Below are 10,957 nucleotides of genomic sequence, written 5' to 3'. Positions count from 1 at the left end.
AGCTATGCGGATCATGCGATGATCAAAATAATCACGGGTGCACACGAGATTATAGTGATAGGCGTATGAGAACCATAGAGTGTGCTACTGCGTATGGTAATACACGGAACGTAACATGACACCGAAGACGAAACGGACGTAACATGGTCAAAACATGGTGGATACGCCGCTGGTACTTCCTATATATAAGTGTTTTCACCATGTTACCAAAATTTCGTAAAACGTGCCATGAGAAATTCAGTGTGTTGCAGACCTTTTGGACCTAATACAACTTCACGCAACTCACAAACGCATTATATCCGATTATTCATGACGAGACTTCATCCTTAACACACTACGTTCATCTATCCAACACTTATGCTATTCACATACTTGTACTCTTTAAGAGTCATTCGTTCATTCTATACTCGTATTATTTTATACAAAACTCGTTCGCAATCCAGCTTGTTTAAACATTTGAGTCCTAACTTACCTCGTTACCTATAAAATAGCCTCCCTATTCTTGATTCTTGTGAAACTATACTTAGTATACCTCTATTGCTTTATTTAAAGTAACAAACCTTTTCGTTCCTCTCAATAAACAGGTTTTACGAAAGTATGATTTTTTTTTATACTATCCTTAAAAACTTCCCCTTGCAAATCTACCTTGACGTTCTCCAAAATTTGGTACTTTTCAAAACTTTCAAACTTCCCAAGTTTCAATTCTTAATGATCACCTTTATGCCAAAAACTCTTTCAAGCCTTCCTCTTGAATAAATTTCGGGACGAAATTTCCTAAAGGAGGGGAGACTGTAACGCCCTGCGTTTTCAAACATCCTACATTTAGAAACCTTACGTGAAATTCTATCTTTGGAAATCTTGTGTTCTTATAACCATTCTTTCATCGTAATCGTTGTAAAATACGGAACTTGCTTCGTAAATAAAACTTGTACATTACACTTTTTACCTAGTTAAATCATGTTTTATTTCATATTTTACCTTGTTACAAGTTAGGGGAAACATTGTTGCATATTATTACACAACTTAAGTAACAAAATTACTCATTATAATGTTTTAAAAAAATAAAAAAAATAAAGAAATATGGCAGCCCAATTCAGCAAAATTCAGCCCCATATAGTTGGGTTTTGTGGGCTAGTTTCAAGGGGTAACCCCTTCTAAACACTTCCAAAGCCCAACCCATTGAAACCCTAATCCTTCCCCTATAAATACCACTTATAACCAGCCTCCCTACCACTTTTGCAACCCTAAAAACTCACAAAACATCCACCAAACCGTAGCTGAAAGCAAGGGTTCGAGTAGATTGACACCCCTTCACGAAAATGAGCATAACTCACTCAATTCTTATCCGATTCACTCGATTCTTTTTCCTACTTGCTTGTATAATCATGGGGTTCGATTCCTAGACTTCTCCTTGGAGAAATCAGACCTGGAAATGCCCCGAAATGGTCCATAAACTTTCTGTTTGTTTTTATGTTCATCAAAAACTTGTTTAAACCTATGCAACTTGTGTCTAACACATCTCATACCTATGTCCTAATGCTTACAACTTATCCCATGGTTGTTTAAGCTTAAAAACAAGGTTGAGACATTTAAAATCAGAGGATTAAACCTCATAAACTTGGTGTTTTGTTTAGGGTTTTTAACCCACAAGTCATGTCAAACTTTGTCTTTGATACATGAGTGATTATGGAACAACTTGGGTTGTCCAAACATACAATCCTCACATGATTTGATGATTTCTCTTAGTTAGTGTGTATATTTCTTATTCTTTATTGTATGTTCATGACCCTCCTTGGTTGTTTTTTTTACATCAAGTGTAGTGGTGAACACATAGAGGTGCCTAAATGGAAGACTTGATCTTCCTACCTCCTACATGACTTCTATGACATTTAGAGGTACCAAAATGAAGATTTTAATCTTCTACCTCATGCTTGAACTATTGGACATATATTATATAACCTAAATATATTATTCGAATAATCGAATCTTTGATGATGAACTAGTGTTCATATGTCGGGGTACTAGATTACATCATCCTAGACTATGATAACTTGTCACGATTCTAATGGAACCTTGTTCCATGAAAACATCTAAACTCCTTCGAGTTTCCTAGTGTCAAGAACAAGCATCATATGTACTAAATGATTATTTTCCATGTTATTCTCATATCTTATTTTTATGTTGTTTTGAACACCGAATCTCGACTCTAAACATACTTGAACCTTAACCCTTATACATTCGGACTCTAAATCTCTACTCGTCAACAATTGGATAATCGGAAAACATATGCAAACTTTGTGAGTATACTCGTATTTCCCCCTTTTTACTTTTACCACTTTTGGGGTGTAACATGTTTACCTATTAACTTACACATGAACACTTTGTTAAACACATGAACGTTCCTATAACATGCTTGTATACGTGATGACTTGATACTTTAAACTTGGGTTATTCTTATGTGTTGAACTTATCATTAACTTCGTACGAGCCAAACCTTGACATATGTAGCGCTATAGGATTAACGACCCGCCCGTAAACTTGAGGTTATGTCTTGAGCATATTGCGTTTTCTTGGTTTGATATGTTAGACACATGCCATGTTTAAATGTTTATCTTGAATCACATGCTTGCTATGAGGAATTGTTCAAACTTATCTTTTGCTATGTACGTATCAAACTTGTATACTCGCCTTTGCTTTTGCATTGAACTTTATTTTAAACATGTTACAGGTTGAGGACGATGATGCTATGAAATGAAGTAGCGTTGATGCCTAGATACACATATAGACGTTAGGGTTTAAAATGTTGTATCAAAATTTTGTTATGTTATCATGTTGTTTTGTTAAACTTGTCGTATTTGAATATCTTGTAATGTTGACTATTTGAAGTTATGAAATGAAATGAAATTTGGATTTTCTAAATATTGTCACAAATAGCGTTATGATGTCTCTAGCAATCTTCACACTTCGTCTCATCCCGATGTTTCCGCCATTGGTTGGGGTGTGACACGATGCGATAGCGATGAGATAGCGTTAAAATAGATTAGCGATAAACTGCGATTAGACTGTGATTATTGCATTTACTCCACATAATACAACTAAAGTAACATAAATTAAAGTATCGATTAATACGTCAAAGAGTACAAATCAATAAGTAAGCAAGGAGTGACAGATCGAATTAGCAATCTTTTCTTCCTTTGACTTTGACTTCCAAGATGCGGGTTACTACAGTAGACACCACCAGCACCGCCACCACATACCGTCGCCGCCAACCACCGCCACCTCTGCTGCCACCCCCACCAAAGGCCACCTTGCCGCAACCACCACTCGTCGTCACCGCCGCACCACCACTCGCCGCCACCACCACCACCCATCGCCGCCGCCACCCACCACCGCCAACTATAATCACCCACAATCACTACCACCGACCACCACCACCACCACCACTCACCGCTGATTTTATTACTTCTTTTTTCATGCCTACTGAACAATACACATTAATAATTCATTCCATTCACACATGATAACCAAACAAGACATGGAATGATAACAGATCCATTGTATTCACTCGTCCATTGCATTACCTCGTCCAATTCATTCCTTCGTTAATTTCATTACCCCATACCAAACAGACCCTATTGTTATCTACGTTGACTTATCTTTAAATCAAAACAAAGTTATGCATGATAACATTCAAGTCATCTAAGCGCTTAGTGTGTAAGGGGTGGTCACCTCTTTAGGAGAGGTAAACTCTCACCATAACCAATCAAAGTATCAAACTATGTCATCTCAACTCTCCTCTCCCACTCCCCTCTTGCACCCAAACATAAGGGGTGGTGTGCCCAAATAAATTTCTTTTTTTAAAGGAAAAACAAAAGAAAAATTATTGTGATTAATCACCGAAATCAACTGCCCCCATGAGATAAACTTTGACGGCGACGATATACACAAGTGGGAAACTAGTTTACCCCACCACTTTACCGCTCCACCTCGTGCATCCTTATGTACATGCCGTTAAAGTTGTATACATATACATATTTTATTGATATATGTACAAGTATATGAAAGTTATCTAAGCAATTATGTATACGTCGTTAAAGTTGTATACATATTAGACACTAGTTTTTTCCACAATTCAACTCCCGCTGAGATGATGTAAAGTTTTTGTTTTTATTTTGAAAAGTATCGAGGAGGTTAGTTTTTTCGACGGGTTTAATACAATTATATAAAGAATAATTATCATATAAGTATGCTAAATTTAACAAGTATTTAAATAATGAGAATTTTTTGACTTGTGATTATACTCAATGTAATAAGTGAAGCTAATGCTCATTTATCAAATAAAGTTATATCTAGGCTCTGTTTGGGTTGAAACTTAAACTTATTTAAGTTTGGCTTGATTTAAGCTTTTAACTTGTTTACATCTCTAGGTGAGCGGGTCCGAAGATTCATCAATCAAGGAAAAAGGATAGAAGGGGGTGAGGGGCTTTTTTTAAATGTTTATTTATTTTAGAGTTAATTACTGTTTTCGTCCCTGTGGTTTGTCAAAAATCACTATTTCAGTCCATTAGTTTAAAAATTACGATTTCAGTCCCTGTGGTTTCACTTTCGTAACCATTTCAGTCCACCTTGTAACCATTTCTGTCCCTATACTTAACAAAATAACGGGTTGAAATGGTTACGAAAGTGAAACCACAGGGACTGAAATGGTTATGAAAGTGAAACCACAGAGACTGAAATCGCAATTTTTAAACTAATGGACTGAAATAGTGATTTTTGACAAACCACAGGGACGAAAACAGTAATTAACTCTTTATTTTACTTTTATAGTATGGAATTTTAGCCATTTTATAAAACTTAATAGATTTTTAACGTCTGGTACCACCAAGTACCATCCGTATTACGCGTTTACAAACAATAAAGACCAAACTTATAATTTCTAAAAAGTTGAAACCATAACCGTGTTGTTAACATATCACAAAAACCATTCGTGTATTTATTTTCATATGACAACACTAAAGTGGTAAACCACAGTAATAATTCTTGGCCTAGTGTTATCAAATGCTTATCTCCATTCAAATTGTGCTGGTTTAAGTCCTATAAAGTGGGCATTATATGAATTTTAGGAGGGTGTGTGTTACCATTAACGAAGAGAACTTTATGTTAATTATTAAGTTTTAAGCATTAGAGGCCTCCCTTAAATATCTGGTTTATAAGTTGGGCTCTGGATACCAGATTATTGGGGTCTTAACCTCAATATGTTGGGTTTATCGGGCCGAATCCTAATAATGGGATAATACATGAGTATTAGTCCAAAATAATAGATTTCAGTTTGTTGGGCCTCTCACAGGATGTCAAACTATACTTTTAAGTCTTTACTCTTTACTCGTGCATTCATAAAACATAAGAATAAATTTCACTTTACATACCATCATAAATTCTTTGTGATAGTACATGACTACATGTTAGGACACATCTATACATATAATAAAAGAAATCAATTTGAGAACGCTTGTCATTATTCTAGACCATCTTTAATTGTAGATAATAATTATTTAATTTAAATTATTAAATATTAATTAAACTAGTATTTTGACCGCCGCGCGTTGCGGCGGCGCGCGACGGGTGAAAACATATAGTAAGACAAAACACGATTCGTAAAACGCAGTGCGTAAAAGACAATTACAAAAAGTGTAAAACACAAAGGTAGACACAAAGTGTAAAACACAATGCATTGGCATTTGCAAAAGTGGGAGTTGTAGTCTAGGGATTACAATTGCAATTTTTTTAAAGTTGGGCGGGTGTAAAAATGGAGTAATAGTGCAAGGGGTAAAAAAGCAAAGTCTAAAAAAGACAAAGTGTAAAAAAAATAGGGGTGGTGGCGGAAATGTGTAAAAGATGAGGGGGTGTTAGTGGAAATGTAAACGAAGAGAGTTGGTGCGTAACTATGTAAGAGCTAAGGGGGTGATGGTAGAAAACCAAAGTAGAGGGTTGGTGCTAGCAAAGTTTGAAAGATAAGGTTGTGGTTTTGAAAATTCAAAGTATAAGGTTTAGGGACTAAATTTGTCATTTTATGAAACTTTGAAGTTACAAAGTCAAGGGGCTAAAATTGCAATATCATAAAAATAAGGGGGCAAGGAGACAAAGTCGGTGAAAAACCACCGACTTTGTCCTTTAAGATTGTATAGAATTTAACTTTACTCAATTTATTTAATACTTGAAAATGTGCTCTATGTTTTTATTACATTACGTATTTTATAATACTACTAGGTTTATCACTGTCGCCGTGTTGCGGCGAACTTCTTTTATTATTTAGTCTGTGTTTACATGTGTTTTGAAATCACTACGAGCGCGTTGCGCACGTAACCGTTGACAAGATAAAAAGAAAATGTAGAAAAAAAATACTAAAAGATAACCGAAAGGAAATCAATAAATAAGTTGTATGGTAATGATGTTGTTCGTATGAAATCTGTGGTCAAAAATAAGTAAACGGTACTGGGTACCGGTACCGAATTTCCCGAACCGAAAGATGTTAAGTACCAATTCGGTACCGACTTTTGCCGTTCCTAGTACCGATTTTTACCTTCATATACCGGTACCGTAACCGGTATTTTCGGTACCAGTATCGATTTGGTATCGGTTAGCACCGAGCCCATCCCTACCCTTGAAAGAAAAAAAAAAGAAATCATTAAAAGTTGAAGAAAATCTACGGCACCCGTGATCAAGGATGAGCAAATGGTACCGGGTAGCAGTACCGAAATTCCCGAACTAAAAGATTTTCAATATCAATTCAGTACCGACTTTTGGCGTTTTCTATACCTGGCTGATGCTGGTTTTTACCTTCTTGTACCGATACCGAACAAAATCGTACATGTATTTTATTATAATATTAAAAGTAGTATTGATTAATGATAATAATAATATATAAGAACTGTTCATTTAGTTCCTTTATTATCATATATGAATTAATATAAATCTTTTATACAAAAATAATATCTCATAACCTATAACCTGTTTTGCCACATATATTCGGTAATATTATTGTGAAAGAATCGAAACCGACCCTAAAGAAAAAAACAAATTAGAAGTTATATAGAATTTATATTTAATATAAATAATAACTAGATTATAACCCCGTGTTACATAAGAATACACAGGGTTTTTTAAAATTAGATTTATTCAACCCGTACAATACACGGAGTTTTTTTAAATATAATTTTTTAATTATTTAGTATATAAAATTACATTTCTTTCACCCGTGAATACACAGGGTTTTTTAAAAATATAACTTTTTTATTATTTGGTATATAAAATTACATTTATTTAAACCGCACAATACACGAAGTTCTTAAAAATATAACTTTTTTATTATTTAATATATAAAATTCTATTTACTCAACACGTGTGATAAAAGAGGTTTTTAAAAATATATTATTTTTTTATTTACTATATAAAATGGCTCCCCTTATTCCCACACCCCCTAGATCTTATTTTCACATCCCTAGTGTATACGGGCCGTATACAAAATATACGGCCCGTATAGAATGTTTTTTAATAGGAAAATGCGCAGAGAATGTTTTTTTTTATTTTACTATATACGGCCCGTATATAGTTATACGAGCCGTATACAAGTGTATACGATTTATAAAAAGTATACGGCTCAATGGATTTATTTCTGAGGTTTTTGATGTTTACCAAATGTATACGGGTCGTATAACTGTATACGGGCCGTATAGATTGATGTTTTTCAACGTTTTTTCCCGTAAAAGCACCATCATTCTAGGGTTTCTAAACTCTTCATCACCTTTAAACAACGTTGATCGTAACACGCCGCTTAAATCGGAGCACAAGTAGAGTAACGTTACCGATCAGTCCGTTGATCAAGTAACTAGCAGAAGAACCCGACCCAAACAAGTTCTCCACAGTTTGTTATTCAGATCTCTATTCGGTCATCTTTCCAAACTACAACACACGATAACTTTAAACTTTATAGTGTGTGATTTAACCAGGAAATGATTGGAGGTGATTGCTACATTTAATAAACTGTCATAGTTGTCAAATTCGATTTCAACAAATCTTTTCCTTTTCCTTCAATTTCTAGAACATTCTCCGTAACATGAAGACGTGTCGGGTTCTTCTACTAGTGGTATTTTAATGAAGTATTGAAGATTGAATGTGCAAACCCAACTGTTTTTTACTACGAAAACGGTGGCTATGCGAAATACAAACCGCAACCGTTTTTTACTACGGAAACGGTGGCTATGCGAAATATAAACCGCAATCTTTTGTGAGTATGGGAAACACAAGTTTTCTTTTTGAGCTTGATGGATGTCCGTTATCTCAGTTGAGGCGGGCATTGTTTAAATCTCAATATAAGTAGATGTTACGTGTAACTTCATTAAACCAAGAACAAAGCCTATTTCGAAACACATGTGTTCGTATTAGCGTTGTTTATCACCCTGTGTGAGCATTGGAAACCCGACAAACAGTCTTGACAACTGTGACAGCTTATCTATCTGTGTGTGTCACATCCATCCTGTTATAGCAATCGATATGATTAATTTTACAGATTTTTTTCTAATTAGCGTTGTTAACTACCAAAAGAATGCATACACAAATAGTTCTAGTGGACGAAGCAAAGAGACCGTTGTGTATATGAATCACGTTTTTTTCTAATTAGCGTTGTTAACTACCTAGAAATTGATATGGTGAGTTGGTAATCAAAATCAAGATGTCAGACAACGTGCCTTTCGAGATCCATGAGGAAATAATCAAACGGCTAGCAGTAAAATCACTGATTCGATTCCGATCAGTCTCCAAATCATGGAAAGTTGTTGTTGTTATTGTGCCTATCTCGGTTGTTCAGTACTTTCGTGATAATAAAACAAGCAGACATTGATTTTGCCAAGATTGAAGGAAAGAATCTGGCCATAAGCGTTGTGGATTCTCAGCGTTATTCGAATGTAAGTGGATCGGGTTCTGCTAGTTATTCGGAATGTTTCGAATCATCACAGAAGACGTGTCGGGTTCAACTCTCCTATATCAACATACTCTTCTCCAGACGCTTAGTTGTTACGAATGACAACTTGAGGGGTCTAGTTAAATTTCAGATTCAGATTCAGGAAGCAGATGATTTGAGCGCAGGAATCAATGCAAAACCCTCACCCTCAAAATCAACCAGAAACCGAAGGAAAAAGGGCAAATAATGGCTGATGGAAATGATAGGCCTGGTAACCGAAAGAGAAAAAACCCTAGTGCATATTCAATCTTCATTGCTTCATTCTGTCACTTTGTGTGTTGACAAAGCTGACAAACACATTGGTATTTTCTCAAAATGTGCAAACTTGAAGAATCTCACATTAAAGGAGTTTGCAACAACGGGATCAGATGGTTTGAGTATCTTTCATCCTCGTTTGGCTAATCTCACACAATGATGAACAGATGATGTCAGATAATACTTCATTTGTCGAGAAACCATACTGTCAAGAAACTAACATCTTTTAATACTTCATTGCGTATGTGCTTGTGCTGTAGAAACCGGTGATGAATTTGTGTATCTAAATCAGGTTCTCTGCCTTAGATCGGTCATTCCTTGTGATACATGAACGTTGTATTCTTGTCTTTCAGAATACTCTTCTAGCAGAACCCGACACGTCTTCTATCATGTGACGGACACAGGTGCAAGAGAATGGCGAGTTATTTTCAGTTATTTCTGTTGATCCACAAATTCCATTGTTTAAATCAGAATCAGGTTCTCAAAAAAAGGATCGTTCTAATAGATTAAAGAGAATAAACCAATTTTTACCATTTTTTACCCATAGTATACGGGCCGTATAACAATATACGACCCGTATACATCGTTCGTATACATTGTATACGATCGGTAGAAAAAAATTTTACCGAGAGTATACGGCCGTATAAACCGTATACGGCCCGTATACATATGGTAAAAAATGGTAAAAACCTCTGTAATCCACAAATTCCAACAGTTACTTCGTTTTTACCGTCCGGTTTCCAAACTCTTTCACTCAAAGTTAATATTCACTGTGGTGGATGCAAGCATAAAGTTAGAAAAATACTCAAGAAGATTGAAGAGTACACAACTGAAGGTTCAGTGCACGAAAAGTTTCTTACGAACGATATGTATCAGGAAGCTCAGTATCAACAACTTGTGAGTGGGAATATGGCTATGAAGAATAGTATGGATAAACAATCACCGGTACGGATTTTGGTGTTTTGGTAGGTTGAAAGAGGTGAATGGTCCTTGTTTTTCCATGTATCAACAATCACCGGACGTGTCATGTTCTTCTGCTAGTAGTATGAGTCTGAGTCCATTGTGTATGTGCTTGTGCAGTAGAAACCGGTGATGAACTTGTGCTGTAGAAACCGGTGATGAACTTGTGTTGTAGAAACCGGTGATGAACTTGTGCTGTAGAAACCGGTGATGAACTTGTGTTGTAGAAACCGGTGATGAACTTGTGCTGTAGAAACCGGTGATGAACTTGTGCTGTAGAAGGTTGGAAACCCGACAAACAGTCTTGACAACTTTGACAGCATATTCAATCTTCATTGTTTCATTAAAATTACAACACACGATAAAATGCTTGTAAAATTGCATCAACTCTCCTATATCAACATACTCTTCTCCAGACGCTTAGTTGTTATGAATGACAACTTGAGGGGTCTAGTTAATCTATTACAAGCTACAACACACGATAACTTTACACTTTATATAGTGTGTGATTTGACCGGTTGTATTCAGTTATTTCAGTTGATCCACAAATTCCAACAAATATTTCACTCCAGTAGCTGAAACCAAACGTAGACGGAGATGATAGGCCTGGTAACCGGAAGAGAAAAAACGGCAGTGATTCGGAATGTTTCGAATCATCACAGAAGACGTGTCGGGTTCTTCTGCTAGTAGTATGAGTCTGAGTCCATTGTGGTTCGTGAATGTTTC

Source organism: Helianthus annuus, chromosome 12 (genome assembly GCF_002127325.2).
Source record: "Helianthus annuus cultivar XRQ/B chromosome 12, HanXRQr2.0-SUNRISE, whole genome shotgun sequence".
Classification (NCBI taxonomy): Eukaryota; Viridiplantae; Streptophyta; class Magnoliopsida; order Asterales; family Asteraceae; genus Helianthus; species Helianthus annuus.
Note: the sequence above shows the minus strand (reverse complement) of the source record.